Source organism: Epargyreus clarus, unplaced genomic scaffold (assembly GCF_041222505.1).
Source record: "Epargyreus clarus isolate Ecla_fem2 unplaced genomic scaffold, WU_Ecla_fem_2.2 ptg000023l, whole genome shotgun sequence".
Classification (NCBI taxonomy): Eukaryota; Metazoa; Arthropoda; class Insecta; order Lepidoptera; family Hesperiidae; genus Epargyreus; species Epargyreus clarus.
Genome location: NW_027332230.1, coordinates 14506917 through 14534825, shown reverse-complemented (window position 1 = coordinate 14534825; position 27909 = coordinate 14506917). Strand labels below are relative to the sequence as shown.

At 42.6% G+C, this 27909-nt stretch overlaps 1 protein-coding gene across 6 annotated transcripts in view; it reads left to right on the top strand.

Annotated features, from left to right (window-relative positions):
- LOC140751664 (SH3 and multiple ankyrin repeat domains protein 3) overlaps nt 1–27909 on the top strand; it is a 274179-nt gene that overhangs the window by 10697 nt on the left and 235573 nt on the right. For 4 of the 6 annotated variants that reach the window (XM_073085644.1, XM_073085645.1, XM_073085648.1 and 1 more), the window contains exon 1: nt 9715–9917. The exons of 1 other annotated variant lie outside the window; for it this stretch is intronic. The gene's annotated coding sequence lies outside the window, so the exon portion shown is untranslated. Of the gene's footprint in view, nt 1–9714; nt 9918–27909 lie in introns of those variants that run through there. One more of the 6 variants, XM_073085646.1, reaches the window with a different exon arrangement.

Genomic DNA, 27909 nt, shown 5'->3' with positions numbered 1-27909 from the left:
TTATGCATATGAAATTCATATACGTATCTCTATAACAAAGGTAGACGATACCTATGTATATAATATTCAAGCATCTTATTATCTTATATCTGAAGGTCACGACATTCGCCTGCTCTGCAATGTCAGAAGAAACCCGTTATTTGAATATTTTCAGAAAACTTGTTACGAGAAAATCCCCAAGCGACATGAAAAACTCGATTTCATATTTACGTATAATTTCGAACCTTCTACAGTTCTAGTATTGTTGTTCTATTTATGCTATAAGATTGTTTGTTATTAAAATAGAAAGGGTTTAAGCTGTATTCATCAGCACTTGTCCACAATGCTCAATAAGTGCTGATTGGTTATTTTACACACTTTAGATATTTTTTTTTTAGAAAACTTTCGTCCACATTTACTAAGTTCTTCAGCTCAGTTCAACTGTTTCCCTTCCTTTGAATCCTTTCCTTTGCTTTCCTTCCTGAAATTAAAAGTATATTTTTTAAATAATATAGGCGGTATTAAACGAACTGGTAGTCCATTTAGTAGAAGTGGCTACTAGTGGCTACTGCAGCTCATGGACATCTGTAATCAACTGCGGTTAATCCCAGAGGATCGGATTCAGGTTACTCATTCAGGATTCAAGATACGGATTAGTATACGCCTCTCTCCATTGCCAGACTTTTAAATCATTACCTACACAGCAGCACTGTTGTTAGGCAAAATACGTTCAGTTGGTGCTTCCGGAGTCGAACTACACATTTTCAGTTTGTAAATTCAAAAGAACACCCACTTTTCCTATAAACCACTCTACATGTGTTTAGCTATACATGGCTCATGCCCCGGATTCCCATGTCGTGAGAAAACAGATGCAGCGGATAAAAAGGCGAGACATGGCTAATCGCAGTGCAGCGTGATAGGTCGCCGCTAACCCCAGCCTGACCCACTGCTTCCATGGCCCATTAATCTCCAGACAATTTTATCGCATACTAGATTAAAATGTGAATGTATATTACATGTGACCCAAATAAAATAAAGAATCCAAGTCTTTTTAGGTGAAGTTTATATCAACAGACACTGAACGTATCAGACGCGGGTCATAGCAGACAAAATTACTTTTTTCTTTTTTTTATAGGTAGGTAGACCCTTGTCTGCGTGACTGTGTTACGGTAGATATAATTATGGTAGGGTAGAATAATTTTATTTGCTACGTTATGCGTCTGAAACACTATATCTATGTCTGTAATCTTCCAAATATAACCAAGCAGTCTAACAGCAGCCTTACATTTGTTACAAAATAGAATTACGACTTTACAATCCAATATAACAAAATACGAAGAGATGATCTTGAATATTAAATGTTCCTAGGAAGACATAATTCCTTTACATCTTGTATTCCTTTTGTTAATCTTTGTTGTAAGCAGAATGTCTTTTACAAAACATTTTTATTTCTTTTACCATCTCATTACTTGAACTGCCTGAGGTAGGTCGATTATTCACACTGTTGGTTTCTATCAAAATACATTAGAGATTAACATTTGATTTGCAAGATTTTACTATTATTTTTCTGCCTTCATATTTTTCAGTGTCGCATTGTTTAACATTTTTGTTTAAATTACAAATGTTTCTATTTTGGAAATGTTTTATCTTTATTCTTATCAATTTTTTTTAAGCTTTTACATGAAAACTTCCTTTTAACAGGCTAACAGAAGTAATGGTTAAATAATTACTTTATACTGGAAATGATCGGTGTTGCGGCTCGGTTATTTGCTTTACTGTTAGTACGGTTATAAAACCACGTTATCAGCGCCATCTAACACTTAAAAATATTTCAATTGTGAGGTGTCGTAATAAAATAAATTATTTGAATAATTAATATGAAAGTATGCAAAACAAAATAAACGTTTTATTTTAAAGTAATTAAGAAACATTCAACCCCAAACGACGTTGTTAACCCAGTGCGGTTTGCCCAACTTTAACTACCGGATTTAGATGGAAAGCCTGCGCTATAATTACTGAAAAGTACTGAAACCTCTTTATCCTCTAAAACTAAATTGCTACGTGCACAACGTTTCGTAAGAAGTGGATGTCGTTACAAATTTAGCACAAGTCTGGGTTCTATTCTGTAATGTCAACGAAATTTCGGGTCCATCCGAAAGTAAATCTATCGTAAGTATCTGAGGAAATATATTTTAATTTCGGATGGATTTTGAAACATACGTTTAAAATTATTAAGAAGGATTTAGCTGTCAAATTTTCTAAAACCTTGCTAATGCTAAAATATATTTGAAAGAGCCATTTAACAATTGATCTGGAATATTTTGAAATTGGGAGGAAATTTTAATTATCTTTGAAAGTTATTTGAAATAACAGTCCAATTAAAAAATAGGGAAATCTTTTTTTAGTCCGAAAACTTGTAACTCTCTTATTCCGTTTTTGTTTAATCCATGTTTCGAATGGGCAGTTGGATCCGAAATTTCGTAGATTTCTAGAAACCATCCGAATCTTCGGTCGAAAATACGGATATCGTGATTTCAGAGTAGACCTCCTGTAATTAACACAACGATGATTTTCATGAATAAGTTATGGATGTTACTAATGACATTTCAACTGCTTGTGATTATTTTATGTTGAGAGTGGATCATGTAATGGATTTGAAGCGAACTTTTTTCATTATTCATGTAATAGCATAATTATTTTACGACATACAATTACTACTGACTATTATTTTTACGTTACGTTAGGATATGATTGTGTCGGATATCTCGACAATATGATAATCTGCTCCTTACATGCCTTGGTCTCTATGGTGACAAGTGTGTATCTATTCATCTGTGTATGTCCATGGCATCCACATCACAGGGAATCCTAGCTTAGGACTCTGAGTATGTTAGAAATAGCCGTTTCGTTCGTTCATTCGTTAGAAATGAGAGCCGTTGTTAGAAATGGATATGGCCCGGCTTACCCATACACCAATTACATTCCACCACCACTCCAATTACATGAAAGTAGTGTTGAGGAACGCTCTAGGCCTCCTTATTGTAGAAACCTAAAAGGGATGTAGAATAGCCCACCCTAGCTGTGGGGAGAAAACCATTCAAAAAAAGTTGCAGTAACGAAATAAAATAAAACGCATTTACTGAATCCAAAACTTGAACCTACACTGTAACGTCTAGAAAAAGGTGTAAAAAATCAATCCTTTTGTAAAATAACTGCGCTCCCTTCGGATCTGGTCCGGGTTCGCTAACAAGCGGCCTAGTTCCACTGTCTTTGTGCAATAGAATCACAGTATGCAGGTTAATAATGTTTAATTAGCTCTCACCTAGTTCCACTGACTTAATTTGTGACTGCAGTGTTGTTATTTCATGAGGTTTTTACAGGATTAGCTTTTTTAATGGTATGGCGGTATAAATATAGTTAAAAATATAGATAGGTATAAACATATTTACGTAATTTTAATTACTACCCGCAAATAATTTAAAAATATATTTGATGCGGCAGGCCTATTTTGGTAGATGACATCTATCGACCTGTTGCACGAGATAAAAGCTATAATATTTCCACTGCAGTGAACGTGTTAAAAGATAACTGGGAGTAGGTAAGTAAGCACGTTCGCTGAAATATAACGCAACAGATCATGATAGAATTAATTGATTTTATCCTGTGTGCTAAATTTAATATGTAAATGCTGGGCTTAAAGCTTTAAGCGATGCTTTTGAAAAAATTAAAGTAGGAGAGAAACATGCCTGATGGTACTTGCTTGGTCCCTGCTGGTCATGTACGTAAGTAAGGGTGCTCACACATTCATCGATCGTCGTCGATCGATTGGTGTGGTAGCTTTGATTATTCAATGGATACCGATCGATAAAACGACGATCGACGTTCTACCAATGATTGAAACTTCGTCGAAGTCTTATAAAATCAACTCAGAGGCAGAGGAGGACTGTGGCAGAGACGATTGACATCATCTGATCCATTCTAACATCGATTGATAACATGGAGTAATTGGTGTGGTAACAATGAACGATCGATGTTTAATGATCTATTATATGACTATCATTCTGGTAGCCTTAATAGCCTAAATCTTATATATATTATTCTCGTGTCACAACGTTAGTTACTGTACTCCTCCGAAACGGCTTTACCGATTTTCACCAAATATTATATGCATATTCAATAGGTCTGAAAATCGTCTACTATCTATTTATCATACCCCTAAGTAATAAGGGTTGTTCACCTTTAACATTTTTTTATTTATATGGCAACACAACATTTGCTGGGTCAGTTAGTAATTATAGGAAAAAAAACCTTCAAAAAGATTAGAATCTTATCTAAAATAAGCTACAGTTGCGTTGCTACATCTGATTACTAAATTTTATTATTCTAAAGATTTATTTAGATATTTTTTCGTGAATTTACTGCTAGAGCCATATGTTTACTAAGGCGATGCTAAATCCACATGTCGAATATAGTTGTTAGAACATTCCACATGTCTGCAGTCCGTTACTTGACCTATCTCCGAACACGAAAGATAAATACGTGGTCGTTTGAATGTTATCTGGCTCCATTACTGCAGATATCGATTAAACTGTCACTGATCCGTGTACACTCGGGGTCTACACTAAACTTGTAAAGAGACTATTGATTTATGAATTACCAGAATTACTAGAATTCAACTAATTGTGAAGGCCTGGGTCGTAATCGTAATCCTAATAACGGAGTTCTATCTACATCATATAGGAAGATATAGGCATCAAATCATAATATATAAATATTTTCTTACCACGAACGTGCAAGATAAAATGAGTTGTTGAGGTATTTCCGGAGTGCTATGACATGGAGCTCTTCAAAAAGGCGTAAAGAGTTAGCACCACCATCGCAACTATTACTAGCGTGTTTATGCCAGCTGTATTACACATAAAGCAACCATCATAGTCCTTAGGAATCAACTGTGATCGGCTTTAGGTAGAATCCTTGTTCTATACTGATTTGGTTACATGATCATGGGTGTCAGTGTGAAGGAAGTTTATCACTTAATCCGGTACAATTGTCGACACTATTCACACAATTTATTTTTTATTATATTTTATTACATTTATTACATTTTTTATTTATTACATTTTTTATTATAAAACCGTATCACTATCTAAAATATGAAAGTGTCATTCACAAAGATTTAGCAGGTTTCAAAATATCCTTTTTAAAGGCTCAGTAAGGCCATATTCTATGATAAGCACAATGCATAGCGTACGTTCCGTAATTGGCTTTCGCGCTTTAAAGGCAGATAGGGATGTGAGGCGTTTGTGCTAGTGACAGACTATTTGCATAGTGATGTGACGGCGATCATTTATCATGTTATTGAGCAGCGAACTATTTTTACTTATAAATAGTTTGTGTTTGAAACAGCTAAATTAGTAGAAGTTCCAGATATGAGACGACCTTGACGGAGCTGGTTAATGGATGAGACGTTTTTTATATCAAATTAAATATGTCAAAAAGTATACTGCAAATGGGTTAACTGAAAAATTTCAGACCAGAATATGGTGTTTTTCTTAAACATTTCACTGGCATCCTTAATAGAAAAAATACTTTCTGATCGAAAGTATAAAGCCTATATAATATGCAACCGTAAGGTTGACTATTTTTTTTGTCACAGCCCTTGGGTAGGCCGACTTGTTTACCTGTCTATACCCCAAGGGTTGTGACAGGAAAAGAATAGTTAACCTAACATTTGGATATTCTATAGGCTTCATACTTTCGATTGGCATGTAATTTGTCCATATACCAGACCAGTGAAATGTTTAAGATTTTTTTAATTGTAAAAATCATATTGACAAGCTTGATAAACGAATTAGATAATTTCTTTATGTTTGTATAAGCAATGTATATAAAGTTATAAATAAATAAATATTCTGGATTGAATTTTTTTAGACAACCCATTTGTAATACAATTCTAAATCTAAATTTGACTTGTGCTTTTCCACTAGAGATGTACCCTACCTATGGATTATTAATTAGGAGTCCTTTAAATAATTATAATTAATACGTGGTCAAAAAATGATGTAAATGACCAATTTTTAATACAAAGCTTTTAGAAAAACAATTACTTGTAGATGTCACCGCACGTGACAAAATAGCGGCTATTATGTTGTTTCCATAGCATAGCTGCTATGCGCTGCTGTTATGCTAGCTATAGTGCATTCGTAATTGCCCCGCGCGAACCGAGATCGGCTAGTGCCCGTGACAGACTATTTGCATAGTGATGTGATGCCGTGTAGCAATTTATCATTTTTGCCGATCTGAATATTTTTGTTTTTTGTTTTGGCTAAGTTATGTTTTGATAATGTTTATTGTTTTATTATTTATGAAGCATGCATATCCCGCGGCTTGCATAGAACCCGAACTAATCTAAAAAATTTGGTAACTTTGGACGCGGTCGGGGTTGGATTAGTGACCGCTTGTGACCAAAATTTCAGGTGAGCGTATTTTGCGAACATGAAGCCGTCAATCTAGTAGTTATAATTAGATCATGTTTTATAAGTAGACGATTTTATTGTCCGGTATCAGAATAGGGCTACGGTAGCAATTTGCCTGTCTTAAGAAGCGACTAAAAGGGTTACCAGAGTTGGGGGCGGCAAGATTGGCAGTTCGAACCGACTGGCTGGCGACCCCGGGAAAATGAGCAACGTACTCACAGGACTCCACGTTTCTTTGGACATCCCTGAATCCTCTATGCAGCGCCGAGGACGGCCATCAGAGAGGTTCAGGTTGTAGTGTGGTAAAAGCCCCCATAGTAAAAGCGTTTTTCCCACGGCGTCGGGAACCTTTTGAAGGTTTCCTCCTCGTCAACAAAAAAGGCGATAATTGTGATATAGTATGGTGTATGAATGCTCTGTCATGTGTTTGTGCATCCCACCTACGGCATAAGAATACGTGTAAAGGTATGGGTGTAAAACCTTTTTTAATCTCCACGATTCGCTCTATACAAGGCTATATGATTTCTCACATTGACAACTTCGTGCTGAATACAATTTGAATAACAGAAGGTGTTCGCGACGAGCCGAGAATAAGTTCGGATCAGATAGCCCTTCGCGGAAGGCTATCTGTATAAGCCCCACACATGCGATGTTTTATGGAATTGGTGTCGATTATGGGGTACAAGCCTTAGTAGGTAGGTAGGTAGGTACTAAAATATGTGCATTTGAATAAATTTTATAATTATTTGTAGCATGCTTTAATGATAAAGGAAAATCAATGAAATCTAATACATTTGATTAGGGGTGTCACGTTTACCAATCTGAACTTTTCCGCCCTAAATAAGCTGTTTCGGATAAGAATATATCAATAAAATATATTCAAGAAGTAGTACGAAAATTAAAGAAACGTACGAGACTAGATTTAACACATTTTCGAATCAACAACTAATTATGGGATCGTAGTCCTTAGCCGTGGTAAAGCAGTTGTGATCAGCTTCAGGAGACTTCCAATTCTATAAAAGACGTAGATACAGATGTCCATGGACGGCGATGACTATCAGGTGGACTGCATGCTCATAAGCTACTTCAATTTAATAAGAAAACAACATCAATGTCATAGCCGAATCAAAACAGCTACGAAATTTGAAGGCATGAATTTGACAAAAATTGTGATACATAGCATTACATACACAGGTGCTAAGAAAAGTGTGAGATAAGGGATAGTGGCAGGATACATGTAGGTGAGTTCAAGGTGAAACCATGCAACAACTGCCATAAACCCTTCGCCGATTTATGGGCCTATAAATTCGCAGACGCCTAGACTTGATGGATTTCTTACCGCCGCAGCAGACTAGCTGCTTAGTATCGGTGATTTGCGTTTTTGCGATTGCATTGATGCTACATCGCGTTTTAGCGACTAGGTGCGCTTATTGGTATCAAAAACTCGTGTTTTAGAGACTGCGTTAATGCTGCATTGTATTTTTCGTGTTAAACTGCTTCATCAAAAGTCCATAAGCAACTTAAAGATAGAACTCTCTGTGGTTCGAATCTGACATACCTATTTCTGTTTATAACAGCAGTATTAAGCGTTGCTGTGTTCTGGTTTGAAGGGTGTAGTAAGGGATACATACTTACGAGGAGTTCCAGCTCGTACCAAGGGTAACGTTATCTGTAGCCGACCTCAGCTACTAATTTAATCTTCACTGGGGTTGATTATAGATGGACACGGGCGGCAGTAGCCACTTACTATCAGATGGACTCTACGGTCGTGTGATACTCGTATAAAATAACTGACCAACGCTCAATAGTGTGGTTTAAGTTTTGATCGTTGCATCTGCAAGTAATTTCCGAAAATCAGCAAATTCTCGATCCCGGACGCTAAAAGTCGCGAGTCTGCTCACGCCCTTACGCGGCAACGGATGAAATGTCGTAAAATACGATAACGTTGCCGTGTTATTGACTGTCGTTTTCCATGTTTGTCGCGTTTAGACTTAGTAACGCTTAGGGGTTAAGTTCCCACGCTTTGGGTTCGGAGTTCGAGACCCAGGGTAACTAAGGATTTTAATTTTTTTTACATTACAAATTTGCTTTTACTTCAAATTCTACCATCATGGTGGTTCACTATACGTGTCTGATATGAAGATGATCCAGGTTAGAACCCAGACTTGGGTGCTATGTAAATGATGAGTTTTATTTCAGTCCTGTATTTGGACGTTTGTGTACTTGTTTTATGTGTGATATCCACGATGAGAAATCACTGTGAGGCTTTATGTTTAGAAAACGTCATTTAATACCAATTTTTATATACTACATTCTTTTTAATTGCATGAGAATAGCTCTTTTTGCATCTTTTTTGAAGAGCCCCTTGTCGTAGCGCTCCGGGTAATCCTTGGAATATATACATTATTATTTCTATTGCCAATAGAGCATGTATAGATTTAAGTTATGGGATTATTATAAAATCATTACTTATACGAAAAGAAGTTTGTGCGGAAGCCGTAGCCAAAAAACTTTATTTGTAACAGCGCCATTTGTAGCGTGCCAAACCCCCAGCATTTAGGCACAACCTCCAAAGGCAAGGACGAAGTAGTAAAATAGATTCGTAATCATGTATACAAATGGTATATAGAAATCGCACAAACAAACAGACAAGCGCTAGTTGTCTATATGTTTTTGCGATTTATTGGTTACAAATAATTAGAGTAATCTCAAATTTAAAATTAAAAAAGGTTTTTTTATGAAACTCATATAGATTTTCCGTATTTTTTGGCGATAGGGATAGGGACACCGATTAAGCTTAAAAACCTATACATATATTAAATTTGACTGCTTTTGAAAACAAGAAAAAAAGGAAAGAATAACAGAGATAATGTAACTTAGATATACTAAATGATTTCATATTACAATGTTTGCATTAGGAGTCTATTTATTTACTTCGTTTATGAACGCCGCTGACTATTTAACCAAATTTACTTAACGAGTACATCACGAAATATTCAATCAAAGTGCTATTCCTCTTTATATTGCTCGTTCATTTTCAATTATGGACGTCGGAAATCGACGAAAACGCACACAATTCGCACCCTTCGCGTTTTTGCAAAAACTAGCGACGTTTTTGCCTCTGCGGCAATTGGGGTGCGACGGAAAGTTGACTGTGGGGGTTGGTTGCAAGGTCGAGTTTCCGCCGCCCCGTCCGCCCGGGGATGCTGCGTCTCCGTATGTATTATAAATTGGTTTACAGAGGCGCGGGGGAGTCGCTCGCTCGATACCGGCCAGTAGCGAAACCGAGTCGCGACCGGTCGCACCGTCGCCGAATACCCGCTTTTAGAAGTAATCCACACGCTAATTCCGATGTTTTTCAGTTACCGTCTCTTTCAGTTCATCGTATATAGTAAATAACGCGAGTGCAACGGTGTCTGTTATGGGATTGTTTGCAGTGTGAGGGTGTTTTTCGTGGAAAGGGTGAGTGCTCCTGTATGTAAATAGCGAGCCTAAACTAACAAGGCTCTCAATTTGCCTACGATGCAATGTCCGGTGGCATAGAATGGCACGCTCGCTTCTTGATCACGGAAGCCCGTGCCTAAAGAGGATATTGTTAAGTTAACAAGCAGTGCTCAGATACAGTAGCTTTTGATAGCGGCTTAGTTTGAAAGGTGTTTTTATTTTATACGCCGCTTTGATGTTTTCACTCACTTAATCTTAAAAATAGGGATGTGATCAATGAAACTGCATTCGTATTGGAGCTTTATGGTTGAGTATGCTTTGACCGTTGTGGGGTGACACTCATGACCAGGGATGGGACAGAAAAGCAATGCTGCCAGTAAATGTGAATAGTAAATTAAATTTTACACTACTAGTATCTATCATCGACAGAATTATGCTACTGAATGGGTATTTCCACAGAATTTGAAGTTTATATTTTAGTTCACAATGCTGACTAACTGCGAGTAGGTAGAAAAATTACAATACATTATGCAGAAATTCGTAGCTGAGAACAGTTGAACCATGTGATACGTATTTTATAGTATATTGTACATTTTATATAATTAAAAAATAAGTAATAAAAAAGCGTAGCTCTGGATCCCACCTAGATTCCATTTCTGAGCCTGGGTGACTATTTTTGAGAATTGGCGACTTTAATCATGTTTCTTGGTATCTCCGCCCCAATACCCCCTTAATCCTAAACGCGAATTATTGCTATACGACAAAAATTGTCGTATTAGTATTAGTGCCATGGAGACGATCTGGAGCCACAAGGTGGATAGTGGAACTCTGCAATAGCTACTAGCAAATCTGTCGAGCTTGGGTTAATTTGTCCTTTGAAGAGTCCATTACATGAACACTTTGTGATAAGGCTTTGATGAAGGAGCTGGTGGCAAGTAGAACGTTTTAATTAAAGTTTTTTTATTATAATTTCAATACTTAATAACGGACGCAGATTGCAGAGATAGACTTATTTTTATATGAAGTTCGATTCATTATTTGGGTCGTCGATGAGTTCTGAATGTTAAGCCGATCTTTATGAAGTTCTGCTTACGTTTCAATGAGTTATCGACCACTTTTCTTGCTTCAACGTTACTTTGCCAAGTTTTTTAATTGAGATCGTTGACCTAAAAATAGGCCTTGAACCACATAAAAGATGAAAATGAATAGAATATTGCGTAAATTTTAATTTTATGTTGACTTACATAATGCTTATAATAAGCACACATCACATCTACAACTTAGAATTTCAAATTTCGACAAACGTATCTATAGACCCTTGTCGAAATTAGTGTGACATGATTTCATGTCCTTTAAAATGTATGTTTATAAATATAAAATATGTTAGTATATCTCTCTATGGTATATGCTTTATGATGTAGTATACTTATAAGTTTACTACAAGCTTACATCTAAAGTTTTATAGATAAATGCTTATACCCTAAATGCTTTCTGACTCCGAGGAGACATAGGAAGTGTATTTTGAAACCGCAGACAAACGTAGTGCGGTTAAACCCAGACTGTAGACAGTTATCCCATACCATCGCCTGTCAATTGAGTAGTTTAACTACCAACCAACTTCGTTTCTATTGCTGTGGCATGATATATGTGTCCTTATGAAACCTATCCCTACTAAAATACTTGTGGTATCCATGGTATTGTTCCATATCTTTTATATCTTTGTCTTTCATCCTAACGCAAGGATTACTTTCAAAATCGGAAAAGCTGTTTCCAAGATTAATACGTACACACGTATAGATATCTTTTAAAAGTAGTATTTATGATGTAATTACTTATCTGAAGGTATATTTTCGCAGTTTATTTGGTACCTATTTTAATACAGCTTACATGACTTTCGATCGACAAAAAAACTGTAATAAAAAACTCATAGTGATTAGTTTTTTTAGATTCGACTAAAGGTTAGGAAATTGGCGAACTGCTGTTCAGAGGATCTTAATTTATATAAATGAACTGTTCGCTTATTCGTCTATTGTTATAACTCAAATATTCGCCATTCTCCAATTTCATTCTATATATAAAAATCATATGCGATAAACACAAAGCCTCTTTACGTCTGCTACAAACAAAATTTGAGTACATGTTAATTCTACGTGACGGGGTGCTACATGACCCAGCATCGCTAAGGTAACAATTTCCAACAAACATTTCGCCGGTGCCCGTTGACCGCGGTATCGCGTGACCTCCATTACTGGCGGACTTCAATGATTTTACTGTTTAAATCGGATGAAAACGTGCACTTACTCATGTCTCTACTGGGTCCGTTTATGGAGATTCGGAGGTTTGGTTCAGATACGCGAAATATCGAAGGTGCAGCAACGCCACAATATTGTCTTCAAATGAACGCTTATAAAAAAAACAAAAGATTTGATTCGATAGGGACTTTCTATGACTTTTTTGTGTATAAATAATTATATTGCTTGCTACAATAATGGCCGTACTAGGAAACCCTTATTGTGATACACCGAGATTAGTAGGCAGGATACAGACCTGACATGGAAATCTAAATTCGTAACTTCGTAATCTAAGTTCGTTACTTTTTTGTCTGGCCAGGGATCGAACTCAGATCTTCTGCGAAACAGACAAGTAAAATGACTAATTCGCGATGGGAATTGTAAATAGTTTCGATGTAATTATAATTAATAAAACGATATATCGTTAACTTATAAAATACCGCAATAGCTTCAGTAGCTTTCAGTAGAAAATTTGTTATGTTTGAGTTTCCTGAAAAATGCGAGAGGACTGCACTTAGCATTAGGTGAACCGATTCATTAATAACTGCACAAATTGACGTCACTATAAACCGACCCTTCAGTGGATATCACGTCGATATAACTTATGCAATGTGGGTGTTTCCCCAATTTCCCCGTCTCCATATAAATTATACCCGATATAAAATAGTCTGTCCGCGAGAAATTACCAACAGTTTATTATATAGTACAGTTATCGTGTAAATTATCGCGAACATTACTCTGTCCAGATTTTGCAAGTCATATTCATTATTTAGGATAATCGGGTGATTAGTTCGGGTGATAAACGAGCCTTTTCTGGTTCTTGTTGATTTGTGGGTAGAAAATTACTGTATATTTAGAAATGTATTACTTATAGTTATTGTTGAAATGGACATAGAATTTTTGGAAATGTTGTTGGAACATGTTTCGAATAATTTTACATTTGGAACTAAAATTCGGCAATATTTTGATTCGTATGATAATGAGTCAAGCTAAGAAAAAATAATACATACTATACAATGTAATAAATAACAAAAAAAAATATATTAAATAAAATGTAAAAAAAATTAACATACTTCTAAATGTTAGGATATTATTTTACAAAATAACGCCTGTTTTCTTATTTACGGAAAAATAATCTATTATTGGAATCAGGTAATTTAATCAACGGACAAAGTCACACGCAAGTTCTAATATTACAGAAATCCACAACATGGAAGCTTAACTCTTAACGAAACACAATATTTAAGTAGAAGCTTAAAAAAGCTCACATTTGTATGTAAAACAATATTATTTTTGTAGCTTAGTTTTGAAATTTAAAACCGAATCTTATTATTTAACCAAATATTAGAATAGTTTTTCTTGTTCCGTGGAGATGTTACTAGGAATAATATAGCCTGGGCTGGGAGACTACTTCACCGTGAGTATCGTGATGCAACCGATGATCATAGCTGCATATGGCTGATGAACACATTATAACATAATACCTACCCACATGTAAGTAGAGTAAAAGAAAATGCACATTTGTGTAATTTTGCAAATGACATATTTTTAGACCGCTTTCAGGTAATTTGGTAAAAATTGTATGGATGTTTTATTTTTTCAATCAATTTAATTATTTTCAGATTTTTTTAACCTAAAGTAAATTCTGTCAACATTTCATAGATGTTATAGTTATCAGTAGATCTAAGAATGACGTAAAAATATTAGTGGAACCGAGCATACATCCTACTACAGACAAAAAAAACTGATTTAGTTTCGGCAACAGCGCCACCTATCGGCTTCAAAAGTATACTATCTTTAGTCTACAGATTATTTTGTAGATAGTGCCACCATGTGTTAAAATTTTCTAGTTTCCCCACACATGTGTGACAATTCTCAAGTATAACAGAAGCGCTACCAGGAGAGCATAGCCGTCAGGAGTCACTTCGACCTTGTCAGCAGACTTCACAGAGGTGAACGAACAGACGGGCGGCGCGCATGCGCACTGCGTGTTTTGATGCTGCGCCGGCTATACGTAACACATGCGATATGGGATTTTCTAGTTTTGGAGAAAATTTTCGGTGTTGATATTGAAGATTGGCGTTTTTGAATCTTATACTAAGATCTAGCGCGTTGCAGTCAATGGTAAGAACCCGCGAGCAAATATCATATATATGTTAAAATAAGTTTTAAAAAGCGATTTATTTAACATGGATAAAGCGAATCGCGCTATCATTTCGTGCTAATGTATGTTTGAAGGCCACAAAAGGGCCCAGCAGTGACATTAAAAGGGTTAAATACCTAATGCGCTAAATTATAATAAAAAATAAAATAGCACACAGACTGACCATTAAGAGGTTTTATCTCCCTTGTCTTTAAGTAACACATTTTAATTATTTCCTTCCCAAGAACACCGTAACGTAACCACATAATGAAATCATTTCCACATCATTATTCCGGATAAGAGCAACAAGAACGCCATGCATGCATCCCTGTCATTACGACGCCGAATGTATCATTAGGGATCCGTATTTATGCTAACGGGACGGTTACGGGGATTTTTAAAATGATTTTATGAATAATAAAACACGCCAAAATGATTTTCGGGAAATGACGCCGTGTGCGTGATTTGAATAAATCTTACGGCTTTGGGATTTTTGGTTATTTTGAGGGTTATGTATGTTAAAACTTAAGCAAATGTAATTTTTATTCATCTTTGGTTTTTGGTTATGAATAAGTTAACAAGTAAATAGAATATTAATAGAAATGCATATTGCTGAAAACTATATAATAATGACGAACTTAACAATATTTTGTTCACAAATTAATGTTTACATTATAAAAAAATATATCGCCTAAAATTACTAATGCCATAGTTTGAAAATGATGATACTTATTGTGAATGTATAAAAAATAGCATAACGTCACAAATGTCGTTTCGAAGTCGTATCGTTAAGTTGTAAATGGCTTAAGAAATTTCTAAGAACCCTATCGTCTTATCGCGGTTTTAGTTAAACGTATAACTCATATCATCATTAAGATTAAGAAAGGTTATTACAGGTTCGGATATAGTTTACAGTTTTGTTATGATACCTAATTTCAAAAAGTTTTACCGACTTTTGGGTGAATATGCAACGATATTCTATAATTATGTCTATGTGAATATGTATTTTAATTCATTTTATTTGTCATTACGAAACATTGTATGTACAATATATTACCTGTTGTTTTTTGAGAAAAAAGTGGTGTTCAATGTTACAATTACTTTTCTTAAAATGATTACTGCTTTTATGATATTCCAGTTTAATTAAAAAAGAGTTCCGGTGTGCTTGTAACGGGTTGGGGGTTCAATCCCTGTGTAGATTATGGGTTTTCAAATAAAACTCCAACTTGAATCTTCAGTTCTTTTCTTCTTGTTTTTATTCCGAGGCGTACACATTTTTCCATATTTTTTTTTTTTTTTTTTTTTTTGGCGCCCAGATGTAGGTGGAAAAAGGGCTGACCCTCTACGGAGAGGGAGGAGCAAAAAATGCGTCCAAGCACTTACAGGCCGCGACGGCCGGTGCCTGCGTCGTGTGGGGCTGACTGAAAGGTCCTCCTGAAGGGAGGACCATCCCACTAAAAACTCCTTTAAGGCATTCGTCCAAGGGGACCGTACAGCCGACATCGGATAGCGACCTCTCGTTTGCGGAGCGAGAGGCGCTAGCGGCGCTCCCTAGAGAGCTACCGCTGGATAGATGACACTGAAGGTGTCAACGTATCATGAATAAGATTAGAATCGTCGGGAAGACGATTCTCTATGGAGAGTTGTACGCCCCTGTGGGCGGCCAGAAGATTCTCCACATCGGTGGAGAGTTTGTTAGGAGCGTCGGTCAAGATATTTCTTGGCCGACGGCAATTGTAACGGGTAGGAAGAGGGGCAGCATAGTCCGCTGCACCCTTGATTAAGGGGTTGGAATGGTTTTCTGAGCGGTCGAAGAACGCTTCAGAGAATTGTCTGAGGACTTGTTGTATTGGAGCGAGCTCCAGGTCGCGGTGGAGGTCAGCGTTTCTGACATACCAGGGGGCATTAAGTGCCCGACGACAAAAGAGATTTTGTATGACCTGGAGTTTGTCTAGGATGGTGGGATTCGCGTGAGCGAAGACTGGAGAGGCGTATGTTAACACCGGTCGAATGCAAACCTTATACAGCGTTCGCTTATTCCTGGCTGACAGCTTGCTGTGTCTGCCAATCATGGCGTTGAGGCGGCTCATGTAAGAGCGGGCGGTATGGGTGACCTTAGAGACGTGGGGTCTAAAGGTGAGGCCCGGGTCAAGGGTAACTCCTAGGTATTTTACTGTGGGCCTCCATGGAATGGGGGCCCCAAGTAATTTGACGGAGGGCAGGTTGTTTAAGCGCCTGCGTTTGTGGTCGAAGCGCATTGCGGAGCTTTTCTCCGCATTGACTTCGATGCGCCATTTCCTAAACCAATCTCCTAACTCGTTGACCGAGCGTTGGAGTTTGGCGAGGACAGATGACTCCTTTTGCCCTTGGATGTAAAGGGCGGTGTCATCGGCGAAGAGTGAGAGCTGCACCCCATTTTTGGGGATAGGAATATCGTTGGAGTACGATATGAATAATGTAGGAGCGAGCACTGAGCCTTGAGGGACTCCGGCTGTTACGGGGCGTGGGGGAGAGAGGATACCTTCGTGCCTGTAGCGGAAGGTTCTGTCCTGAAGGTAGGAAGCCACGATGCGGACTAGGCGATCAGGGAGACCAGAATGGTATAGCTTGTATACCAGTCCTCCATGCCAGACTTTGTCAAAAGCCTTGGCGACGTCGAAGAAGACTGCTAGTGTCTTGTTACGTCTTGGATAAAACCCGCTTGTGATGTACTCGACAATGCGGTGGACTTGTTGGGGGCACGAGTGCTGGAGGCGAAAGCCAAATTGGTGAGGAATGATGAGTGGGGGAGCATCAATTGGGAAGAGGTGCCCTCTTATGTGAACGAGGATCACCCGTTCGAAAACCTTGCCCATTGCATTGAGGAGGCTAATGGGGCGGTGGTTGGAGGGAATATGTTTCGGTTTCCCAGGCTTGGGAATACCGATAACTGTTGCTGTCTTCCAGGCTGTTGGAAAGAAGCTGAGATCGAGGCAGGCATTGAAGATAATGACCAGAAGGGTCAGTGCCTGCTCGGGGAAGTGTTTGAGCGCCAGGTTGGAGATACCATCCGGACCTGGGGCTTTACGAGGTTTCAAACCGCGGATGACGGTCCGGACCTCGTCTGTAGTGATTTTAATGGGAGCAGAGGTGACAGGGAGAGAGGTCTTTTTAAGGACCTCCTCCTCCACCTTGTGAATGTGGATAGGGTCGCACGGTTGAGTGCTGGGGGAGCACTGCGCAGCGATGCTATCTGCGAAGCACTCGGCCTTTTCAGCGTCTTCGAAGGCTATGCTGCCGTCGGGACGCGTGAGAGGGGGAGTGCTTGAGAAGGCTTCGGTACGAAATCGTCTAGCGATTTTGTAGAATGCCTTGTGAGAAGGTTGGATATCCTCCATGAGAGAGTTCCAGTTGGAGTCCCTCAGTTCGGCTAGCCGGGATCTGACTTTCCTTTGGAGGGCGTTAGCGCGCCTCCTAAGGACAGGGGTGGGATACTTGGCGGCCCATCTGAGGGCTGCGTTTTTAGTTTGGATTAGCTTCCTGACCTCGCGAGGTAGTTTGCGGTTCGGGACCTCTACCACCTTCGCGTTGTCATGAAGCGAAGTCTGAACTAGCTGGGTGAATGAGTTCACCGTACTGTCTATTTTCTCCGAGCTAACAAGGTAGTCTGGGGGAATAGTATACGGTGAATCGGGGGCCTCTATGGCCGAGGTGAGAGATTTCTCGTACCCTTCCCAATTAGTGAAGGTTTTCGAGGAGGTATGGGGAGTTGGATCATAGGGACCTAACTGTAGAGAGACTGGACGATGGTCTGAGCCCAGATCGTCCAGTGTTTCGATCGCTCTTGTATTGAGCGCGACGCCTTTAAGGAGGGCGAAATCCAGCACGTCGGGTTCTTGGTCTTCCCGATCGGGGTAGTGGGTTGGCGCTGTTGGAGAGAAGATATCAAAGTCCAGTGCGCGGGAAATGGTTAAGAGTTTCTTACCGTTGGTGTTAGTCAGCCGACTGTTCCAAACGGTATGTTTGCAGTTGAAATCTCCAAATAGTACGACAGAGTCTCCGAGCGAGAGGAGGGCCTCCAAGTCGCTTTGGAGAGGGGCTTTATTGGCGGGGAGGTAAATTGAGGCTATGATCAGGGACGGGTGTCCTGTCATGCCTAATTTGCATATGGTGGCTTCCATATTGGTGAGCTTGGGTGTTTCCAGAGGGGTGCAATGGAAGGATCTCTTGTAGTAGATGGCAGTGCCTCCGCCACGACGGTCGTCGGCTCTGTCATTACGTACAAGCGCGTAAGAGGGGAGACTTACGCCTTTAAGGGAGGGCTTGAGGAAAGTTTCCTGAACAAGCAACAGGTCGATATCCCTGTTGCGGACGAACTCCTTGAGTTCGGGAATGCAAGGCTTAAGACCTCGTGCATTGAAGGAGATAAGCGAGACGCCTTTAGGTTTTTGACGACCGGGATGAGGGGGTTGAGTATGAACGTTACTCATTGAATGGACTTGAACAACGCTAGGTGTTCAGAGTAGATTGCGATGCGTTCCGCCTGGCTGGCGTTACGCATCTTTTGCGAGACGAGTATGATCTCGTCGAGGTTCACCCCCTTAACGCAGTCCTTAAGGAACATGATATGTTCCCTTACCGATGCGTCTTGGGTGGGACGGGGAGTGGGAGTGGCCTTAGGGGCCGGGGTTGGTGGGGCGGTCGCGGGTGCGACTTTCCTCCAACTCATGGGAGCGGTTGGGGTTTTGGAGGCCCCTAGCCGCGGGAAATTGGTCGAATTGACCGGAGGTGGGCCTGCTTTCGAGGGCTGCTTTTTAGCAACCTTCTTTTGAGCGGGACGGGGGGCTTTAGGGCAGCCACGGTAGTTAGCCGGGTGCCCCGAAGTGGTGCATAGCACGCAGGCAGGAGGGGACTCGTCTTCACGAGTTCTCTTGCACTCACGTGTGGCGTGGGGTTCTAGGCACTTGACGCACCTTGGGGGGGCAGTGCAGTTCGCCGCTGCATGGCCGTAAAGCTGGCAGCGGTGGCACTGGGCAGGGTAGCCACGCTTGTTAGGTGGTTCTACCATGATCTCAGAAAGGCCACAGATTGTGAGCTCCTTCTCCTTGAAAATGTCCTTGGAGGACGGGGTCTTGGCTAGAATGGCCAGGGCTAGAGGGTATTTGACCCCGTTGCGGTTGTACAACTTGTGTACACCTTCCACGGGGAACCCTTGGTTGACTAGATCCGTTAGGATTTCGTCTGTGGGAAGCTCGTAGGGGAGACCTCTAAGGACCGCTTTGATTTTGCGGTCCTCTTCTAAAGCGTACGTGTGGTACGGGAGTTGAAGGTGAGTTAGGAGCCTAATGAGGCTCCTGAAGTCCTCGGTGGTGGGGCATGAAACGCGAATAGAGTCGCGAAGGTTACGTGCCTTGGTGTAGTGGATCTGTTTTTCCACTAGGGTTTTAGAGAAGTCGGACCATTTCGACTTATCTCTGAAGAAAATGTGTGGGGGCGGTTTGCACTTGGCAAGTGCCGGTTCGCAGCGCGTGGCTGGCTTGGCGGGCTTAGCCGCGGGGGTTGAGCTCTGGGGCTCGGTGGAGGTTTTTGGCACGGGGGCCAGAGTGGAGGCTTTTGGCACGGGGGCCAGAGCGGGGGCCGCTGGGGCTGGGGTGGCTTCGAAAGAGGCCTCGGAAGAGGTTTCACTTGTCGCCTTAGCGACGCGTTTCACCGGTCGTTTCTTGGTCTTCCTCGACTTGACAGGGGTGAAACCCTGGTCGTCGTCGGAGGAGGGGGCGGTGATGAGGGTGTGCTCCGACGATTCGTCGGAGGAGGCGGGGCGTTTGAGCGAGATGGCATCGAAGTCCATCTCGTGTCTCGGGGTGGCATCAGGGGATGCGGGTGAATCAGTAACGGACAGGGGATCCGTTACGGATTTTAAGGGCTCGCAAAGGGAGCGGAGTTTGACTGAGTCAAATGGGCGATTGAGCTCCTTGCTCAAGAGGGAGGACAGAGCCTCGAAAAACCTATCTGTTACCATGTAGGCCATGGTAACCTGGGATGCCTCCCTGCCGAGGCAGGGAGCTAACGGGGAGGGGGAGGGAAATGCAATTACCCCTAAGGGAAAGTAACTGCTACCGTCACCCTTGGGATAGCCCAAGTGCAGTGGGATCGGGTCTGCCGGTTTCTCTCAGGCCGAGAGGTCTGAGAAGCGCACCGGGTCAACGCTAGCTGGTTTCGTTGGCACCGTTAGGTATCCACCAACTCAAACGCGTCGGGACGTGAGTTTTGTTTATTCCCAATAAATTGGCAATAAACAAAGCACGGACCGCTATCGATAATATCGAGTAGGCGAGAACCGGCCGAAAGGCCAGAGAAAATTCTGGGTTAGGAAACACTAGAGCGCGAGCAGGCGGGGCTGCTCGGTCTGGCGTTCAAACGCAGAGTGTTTTTCCATACAAAAAGGCGAGCTTAAGTACTTATTTTGGGTACCGCAACAGGCGCAGGCTCAGTCAGCAACCGCGTCCTATTGCCGTCCCTTTCTAACATAGCCTGTCTTACTCTTACAATTCTATGCTTACACTCTATTGCTATCCTACTCTTACATATCTATTCTTATTACGTAGGACTTATATCTATTGCAATAAAATGTCTTATTTACATAGTCTTAATTACATACACAAGTTACATTAATCAACATTTACATTTAAATTCTTAGGCCGTTGTCGTCCGTAATATTCTCCCCCCGGCGTAGATTCTTCGAAGCCTCCTCCATCTGAAGGACGGCAAGCTTCGTCGCTGGCCTCTGGAACACACCTCCCTTTGTGCGGACGTCTGCAGACCGGACGATGCCATCAGGTCCCGGGTGAACTCGCTCGACGACTCCTCTCGGCCAGGTATTGCGGGGTAAGGCGTAGTCGACCACAATTACGAGATCGCCTTCCCGCAGTTGTGACGCCTGTGCGTTGGACGGCCCCCGCGGAATGAGCGTAGGCAGGTACTCTCGCAGCCATCGCTGCTAGAACTGGTCCGCCAGTGCCTGCGCCCTTCTCCACGTGCTGCGGTCCGCCTCGGTGCATGGCCCCGTCCGCGGTAGCCCCGTCGATGAGCCGATGAGGAAGTGATTCGGCGTTAGTGCTTCCTCGTCCTCGGGGTCCACGGAGACGTGCGTGAGCGGTCGCGCGTTCACGCTGTACTCGGCCTCGGTGATTAACGTCTGCAGTACCTCTTCTTTTGGCGACTTTTCTTTGAGCGTGGTGCTTAGTGCGGTTTTTACTGAACGCACTAAGCGCTCCCAGGCTCCTCCCATGTGTGGCGCCCCCGGCGGTATGAAACGCCAGTCGGTGTTGTACTGCAGACCGTAGTCCCGTAGTGCTGCGATCCATGCTCCGTATGTATTTCTCAGTTCGACGTCGGCCCCTCTAAAGTTAGTGGCGTTGTCGGAGTATATGACGCGCGGCCAACCCCTTCTGGCGGCCATCCTTCGCAGCGCCATAACAGCTGAGTCCGTAGAGAGCGACTGGACGATCTCTAAATGAATGGCCCTTGTGGTGAGACAGGTAAATAGTGCACACCACCTCTTTTCGTGTCTTCGTCCGATAGTCACCGTTAGGGGCCCGAAATAGTCCACGCCACAATAGGTGAAGGCGCGGTGCCCCGAGTCCAACCTCACTTTAGGTAGGTCTCCTTTCGGTGGTGTCGTCGGAGTCGCCTTGTACACGCGACAGTATTGACACGCTCGTGCTACTTTCTTGACTGTAGGCCTCAAGCGCAGTATGATGAATCGTTGACGGAGCTCGTTGACGACTCGTTCGTTATTCGCGTGTCCCGCCCGGCGATGATAATGCTCGACAAGCAGGTGAGTAAAGGGATGCTGCCCGTCGAGTATTACCGGCTCATTAGAGTGCGTTGTAGAATAGAGCGCACCTATACGGCCTCTTGCGGTTATTAGCCCGTCGTTCAATACTGCGTCGAGCCTTTTAAATTTGCTGTGTCGTTGTAGCGGCTGGTTGTGACTTAACCGCGCTAAGTCTTCGCTGAAGGAGTCCCGCTGCGCGCGTTGAAACCACCGTCGTTCGGCCGCTTCTAAGTGTGACACTTCTAAGTGTAGAGTCTTGTCTCTAGATCGAAGCTTCTCGACGAATAGCTGAGTAAGTGCCGTCGCCCTTATAAGCTTCAGGTAACTGGAGAACCTTCTAATGTCGGGTAATGAGTCGTTGCGGTCCGAGTCCTCTTCTGAGACGGTGTAACACGTCTCCCCGGTCTCTTCACCTTCCCCGTTCTCCGTAGGCCAGTGCTCTTCTGTGGCTCGTAGGAATTGCGGTCCCGTGAACCACCGGTCCCGGCTGTCGATCCCGTCGGTTTGAAGCCTGGTCGCATCGTCGGCTACGTTGAGTGTTGTAGGCACCCATCGCCAATCCTCTGTATGTGTGAGCTCGGCGATCTCAGCTAGGCGATGTGAGACGAACGGCGTGTATTTTTTCGTCTCGTTTCTTATCCACTGAAGGACGGTGCGGGAGTCACTCCAGTATATGACTCGTTTGGGTTTCCAACAGCTGTGCTCCCTGACTATAGTGTTAGCCATTCGTGCCCCGATTAACGCAGCTTGGAGCTCCAGTCTCGGAATGGTTAGTAACTTCAGTGGAGCCACCTTCGCCTTGGCCATTACTTGTATTGTTTCTATGTGATCGCCGTGTGCGATCCTCCAGTAGGCCACCGTAGCATAGGCTTGCTCGCTTGCGTCGACAAACACGTGTAACTCGATGTGAGTTTCCGGCGTTACGTTGTAGCTATAGCACCGCGGTATTGCTAGTGCTGAGACATCTGGGAGTCGCCTTATCCACTCGTCGAATAGGTTAGCGTCTTCAGATGGCAATTCCTGGTCCCAATCAACCTTCTTGAGCCACAAGCGTTGTAATATCATCTTGCCGACGATCGTATATTGACTGATAAGCCCCAGTGGGTCGTACACCGACATAACCGCGCTTAGGGTTTCGCGTTTAGTCGGTGCTCTCAACCGCAGTCTGACCTCATCGGGAACCCTCTTGATGTCAGTGTTGAAGGTGAGGGTGTCGGAGCTCGGGTCCCAGCGCAGCCCCAATGTCTTTTCCTTCTGGTGTGCTGATAACTTTACATTCGCGCTTTCAGACTTCTTATCTTCGGGTATGCTAGCTAAAACTCTCTTGCTATTTGAGTTCCATCTTCTTAAGTTGAAGTCCGCTTGTTGATGGATGTAGGTAACTTCGTTCACCATTTTAATAGCCTCCTCTTCAGATGGGAAACTGTCTAGGTAATCGTCCATGTAGTGTCGCTCCTTGACCGCCGTGGCCGCCTCTGGGTATTTACTTTCATAGTCGACGGCGTTGCGGTTTCTTACGCTGTGAGCGAGGTATGGCGAACTGCTGGCTCCGAATATCATGGAGACCATTTTAAATCTTCTCGGAGGGTCCGTAGGCTTGTCCCTCCATAAAAACATCTGTGCCGGTTGGTCCTCGGGTCTGATTTTAACCCTAAGGAACATTTCTTCGATGTCCGCTGTGACGGCGATTCTCTTTTCTCTGAACCCGAACAATATTCTTGTGAGTGAAGCTAGTAGGTCGGGTCCTTCTAGTAGGAAGTCATTGAGACAGACTCCCTTCACCTTAGCCGCCGCGTCGAAGACCATTCTAACTTTTCCCGGCTTGTTGTGATTGGTGACGGCGAAGTGCGGCAGGAACCATTTTACGTTGCTATCCCTTTCGCTGCCGTCGCATTGCACTGCGTAACCCTTTTGTATAAGGTTAGCGATCTGAGCCGCGTATTCCTTTTTAAACGCCGGCTCCTTAGTCATCCTCTTCTCGAGCGTGTGTAGTCTCTTAAGGGCAGACTCGTAGCTATCTGGGAACGTGGGGTTATCTATCTTCCAGGGCAGACCCACTTCGAAGTGGCCGTCCTTTCTTGTGGCGGTCGCTTCGAAAATGTCGTTGGCTCTCTTCTCATGCTTATTAATTTTTTCTTTAGTCGATACGCCAAGCGAGTCCACGTCGAAATGTGACTCGACGAGCTTCTGTAGTTGGACGTCGCTCGCGCAGATGTGAAGTACGGCCGCCTGGTCTTGATAAATCGATTTCCTGGGTACCGACCCGTGCAGTACCCATCCCAACTTCGTTCTCGACGCGGCGGGTTCATTTCTCTTGCCGGCGCGCAGCTGTCGCGATATTATTAGATGCCAGTTGTCGGCACCTATCAATATGCGAGGTCGAGCTTCTCCCTTACTGATGCTATCTTGTACAACTCGCAGGTGCTTGTACCGTTCTAAGTTGTGCGGTACGCGTTGGTGATGTAGCTGTAGTCCTTTTACTGTGCGGGCTGTCACTAAGTAGGCTTCTTGTTCGTGTACCCCTTTGACACGAACCTTGACCGCTTCGCTGTCGATCCTTCTCTGATCGTTAATACCCCTTATGTTCAGAGGTCGATTCGGTCCGCCGTTAGTGAGTTGCTTCGCTAATTCTTCGTCTATTAGCGTCACAGTAGACCCTTCGTCTAGGAGGGCGTACGTATTTACCTCCCCCCGTGGACCGCTGAGTTTCACCTCGCAGGTTTTGAGCAGTACTGATGTAATAGGCGACCTCCTTGTCGTGACGCTCATTACTAGCGCGGCTGCTTCGTCTTCCCTGCCGTCGTCCGGAGTGCTCACTGTAGTCGTAGACTCCGTTACTTTTTCTTTATGTAGTAGCGCGTGATGTTGGTAGGTACATCCGTGGACTCCGCAGGCCTTGGCTTTGCATGTGAACCTGCTGTGCTTCCTTTTCATGCATTTGAAGCACATCTTGTTGTCCTTTGCCCACTTCCATCGCTCGTTGACGTCGAGTGCTTTGAGTTTATCGCACTCAGTAGTGTAGTGTCCCCCAGTTGGACACATGAAGCATTTTCTTTCTTCCGGTTGACTTTCCCCCGCAGTGTATACGCCCTTGGTAGCAACCCGCTTTGGTGCTACTTCTCTTCTGACGGGTACCGGAACGCTTCGCTTCGTTGTGTGGGTGTACCTTATCATAAGGTCCGCTTCGGCCATTAAAAACTCGGAGAGTACTATCATTTCATTATCTTCCATGATGCGTGCTTCGTTATTGGCTGCGTACTCCGCCCATTTGCTTATGAGATGAGGACTCAGTTTGTCCATTATGTCTCGAACGAGTAGCGGGTTTCGTAGGTAGCCTCTTCTATCTATACTTTTTATCGTATAGACAATATTTTGAATCTTCACCGCAAACTCATACAGATCGGTGCTCGCGCTCCCTAATTTCGGGATCTTTTTGAGCTCTTCCATGGCCCGATCTATTATGAATTCCGGTCTTCCATATTTCATCTCTAATGTGCGCATGATGATATCTGGGTTAGATGCGGTGAATAGCTGTGACAGCACGGTTTCTCTCGCTTCCCCTCGCAGGCTGTTTCGCAGTCGAAGGAGATTTTCCGTTGGAGAGAACTTAAAGAGTCTTGTAGAATCTTCCATGGCGGCCTTATACGGTAGCCACTCGGCGACGGCTCCCGTGAATATAGGTAGTTCCGCTGTTTGGCGAGGCAACGGTCTTGAGGCGACTAGTTTTTCTAAGGTGTCGGCTAGCCGTTGAATGCCTTGGAATTTCGCGTTCTCCCCCCGTTGCTTACTAACGGGAGGGCGAACCTCTTCCGGTTCTTCCCTGTATTTCGTCGCCGTTGGTTGTTCCATGCTTCTATCCACCCAGTCTTGTACCCTTTCGTTGCATGAGCTCGCCGCATATTCAGATTCGGCTTCGATTGCAGTCATTTCGGCGGCTAATCTCGATTTGATTAGCTTTTCTTTCATAAGTAGCCGCTTCTCTTCTATAGCCGCGAGTTCTTTCTCCGCTTCGTATTGTGCCATCTTCATACGTGCGTCGATGCTTCGCTTTGAAGTGTTACTGCGAGCGGTGTGTGCCGGCGACGTAGGTCTCCGCACCGGCGATGTAGGTCTCCGCACCGGCGATGAAGTTTCACGCCTTGGTGGCGTGCTAGCTGGTCGTGCAGGTGGCCCCATGACGGACGTCCGCGTTGACGTCGCTGGTGCTGTCTCTCTCGCCCCTTCTGGCGGAGAGTGCTCCATCCTTTTTTCTTGGGAATTTCCTGCGACCGTCGACGGCGACTGCGGAGAATCTTCATAAATTCGGTGTAGCGATGGCCCTGGCGCACCCTTAGCGCCCGGGGCTGCTTCTGACTCGCTGTACCCCGATTCGGAGCGAACACGACCCCTTGTGTTCATTGCGATCGGCGTATTCATCTTGAGTCTTCTTTAAATCCGGCTTCTCGAAGGACCAATGTAGATTATGGGTTTTCAAATAAAACTCCAACTTGAATCTTCAGTTCTTTTCTTCTTGTTTTTATTCCGAGGCGTACACATTTTTCCATACAAAAAGGCGAGCTTAAGTACTTATTTTGGGTACCGCAACAGGCGCAGGCTCAGTCAGCAACCGCGTCCTATTGCCGTCCCTTTCTAACATAGCCTGTCTTACTCTTACAATTCTATGCTTACACTCTATTGCTATCCTACTCTTACATATCTATTCTTATTACGTAGGACTTATATCTATTGCAATAAAATGTCTTATTTACATAGTCTTAATTACATACACAAGTTACATTAATCAACATTTACATTTAAATTCTTAGGCCGTTGTCGTCCGTAATACCCTGGTTATGTAGAAATAAAATAAAATCGGTGTATCAATGGGCTTTAACTGCACACATAAATAAAATTCGTATATCACAATGTTAGTTACCGTACTCCTTCGAAATGCCTTTACCGATTTTCACTAAATTTTATATGCATATTCAGTAGGTCTGAGAATCGGCTACTATTTTTCATACCCCTAAGGGTTCGTACACAAAACTGCGATGCGACGTCGCATCGCGAAAATCTGCGAGCTCCCTCGATGCATCGCAAGAACTTGCGAATTGATTCGCATCGCACAGTGGTTGTTGTTGTTGGTCACCCTGAGAGACGCTACGCCGCACGATATCGCATCGCAGCAATTCGCATCGCAATTTTCTGCGTTGCGAATTCGCATCCGCGTTGTACATTTCTACCTATTATGCAATTCTGAAATCCAGAGCAGGTTTTTTAATTAACATAGCAAAACAACTTGTATGTTGGATATTTCTAATAATCAAAATTAAATTTGACTGAAGTCGTACCTGGAGTGAAACAGGACAGATTTTTTACTCTTGAAGACGTATTTGAAAAGCCTCTAGCGACTGTATCTTAGCATACTTTAAGCAAAAACGTAATAGCGGCGAATTTTGTTGGTATAAGGTAGAAAAAGGTACCTATGGTCATGGTGGTACTGCTATTAAACCACAAAGAGACTAATATTTTTAAGCATACCCTTGATAAATGATACAACAAAAATAATGACAAATAAGTTTTTCCTTCGTGAAAGAGTTCCGTACATTACTCTTAAATATCCCTTAAAAGTCCCTTCGTTCCAGTTTTTCCCAGACACTCGCGATAAATTCGAGCTTCCCCCATTTTCACCTAATCCGTGTTTTGGTGCCTTTTTAATCTTTACAGATTCAGCGAAATTACCGGCAAGTGTTATAAATAGACTCTGGAGTCGCTTGAGTT